Below are 2,280 nucleotides of genomic sequence, written 5' to 3' on the forward strand. Positions count from 1 at the left end.
TAGCTCTCCCTCCCACGGGATTTGGGTGCAAAGAGCTGTTGGTTGGTCCCCTCCGTGTGTGTGTTTTAATAGATAGTTAATGGTATAAATCCAGAAAAGGAACTTTACAATACAAAACATCAAATGCCTAATGAACACCTTACAATAAAACCTTTCTTTAAAGCACCTGTAGGTTAAAAGGTGTGTATGTGTGTGTGTGTGTGTGTGTGTGTGTGTGTGTGTGTGTGTGTGTACAGGGTCTCATTTGGGTAATGGTAGCCCCCATATGTAGCTAAGGCTGGGGCTTTGAACTTCTGATTTCCCTGCTTCTATCTCCCAAGTGTTCAGTTTACAGGGATGTGCCACCATGTCACTTTTTTTAATTAAAAAACTTATGTGTGTGATTGTATTGCCTGCATGCATGTCTCTACAGCATATACATGCTCTTTTGAGTGCAAAAGTCAGAAGAAGGCATTAGATCCCCTGGAAGTAGAGTTAAGGATGGTTGTGAGTCCCTGTGTGGGTTCTAGCAATTGAATGCTGGTGTATTGTAAGAGCAGAAAATGTTTTCAACTGCTGAGTCATCTCTCTAGCTTGGAGAAAAATTCTTTTTTAAAAAAATGATTTATTTTATGTATATGAGTACACTGTGGCTGCCTTCAGACACACCAGAAGAGAGCACCAGATCCCATTACAGATACTTGTGAGTCATCATGTGGTTGGTGGGAATTAAACTCAGGACCTCTGGAAGGGCAGTCAATGATCTTAACCACAGAGTCATCTCTCTATCCCAGAGTAAAATTCTTGAAGAGGGTTATCAATGGGACTCAAGAATTGTCTTTTCCTTATTAGAATCTATGTTATACCAGAGTGTAGATTGAATCATCAATGGCTTTCATTTCTTATTCCATTTAAAATTGAAAACCAGAAGACTTGTCTCATGGCACCTTATAAAAGCAACTGTTGGCCTGTGAAGATACGTGTGGCTATCATCATGAGATGTGATTTTAAATCCGAATCTTGCTTTTCAGGTGTGTTGGGATATCCAGTTTTTGCTGCTCAATGAAGCCTCTCAGGAGTGAGGTAACCCAGAGCCAGAAAGACACCTAAGGTATGTACTAACTTGTCAGGGGACATTAGCCATAAAGTGCAGGACCATCATGCTACTGTCTATACACCCAAATAAACCAGTTGATAAGGCAGTTCCAGGGAGGTTGTGTGAACCTCATTCAGAACAGGAAACTAAATTGTTCTCAGAGGTGGATGGAGAAAGGGATCTGGGCATGAGGGGGGAATAATAATGATGGTGGATAGGTCTGTGGACAAGTAGGCTGGGAGAGGACTGGGAGTAAGAATGGAAATTGGCAAGGTTGGCTCATCTCTGGTGATTAGCTGGAGGCTTGGTACTGGTGCTAATACAGGAGTCTATGGTGGTGAACATAGCTGAGATTTATACAAGAAAGGATTGCCTTCTGTAGCCAGGCGGGATTTCCAGAGGAAAGACGGAGACATCAATCTACTCATTAAACCTTCAACACAAAATTTGTCCTGTCTACAAATCTGCAGGGCTAAAGGTGGTGCAAAGACTGAGAGAGCAGCTAGCCAATGACTGCCACAACCATATGAGAGAGCTAACTCCTGTGACTACCAATGATACTTTACCATGCTTAGAGACTGTCTCATTTATTTTTAAGGTATAATACAATTCTTAGTCTGTATTTTAAAATTTACAAACCAGAGTTGTCACCATTTTTAAATAAATTAATCTTATTAAAACTTTAGATTTTTTTATAGGAATGCAAAGTTTTGTACAATATTATGTTACTAATCACTTAAAATCATCTGATCAAATACAATTAGGTTTCCAAGGAAATGCTGGTCAATGAGTAGTTGTAGACAAATGCTAGTAAAATACCCCAGTATATCATGATATTTTCTGCATAGTATAGTCATAAAAGTTAAGAATAATGCCCTGCATGTGAAAAGTCAAAAGAATATTTTTACTACCACAAACTGATAAACATTTGAGGAGTTATGATTTTATCTTATTAAAAAAAAATAGAGGCTAATATCCAATATATAAAAGAACTCAGAGTTAGACTCAGAGTGTCAAATAACCTTATTAAAAATGAGGTGCAACACTAAACAAAAAATCCTCAGCTGAGGAATATCGAATTGCTGAGAAGTACCTAAAGAAATGTTCAACATCCTTAGTCACCAGGGAAATGCAAATAAAAACAACCCTGAGATTCCACCTCACAACAGTCAGAATGACTAAGATCAAAAACACAGAATGACAAC

The sequence above is a fragment of the Rattus rattus genome, chromosome 9 (assembly GCF_011064425.1).
Source record: "Rattus rattus isolate New Zealand chromosome 9, Rrattus_CSIRO_v1, whole genome shotgun sequence".
NCBI classification, from domain to species: domain Eukaryota; kingdom Metazoa; phylum Chordata; class Mammalia; order Rodentia; family Muridae; genus Rattus; species Rattus rattus.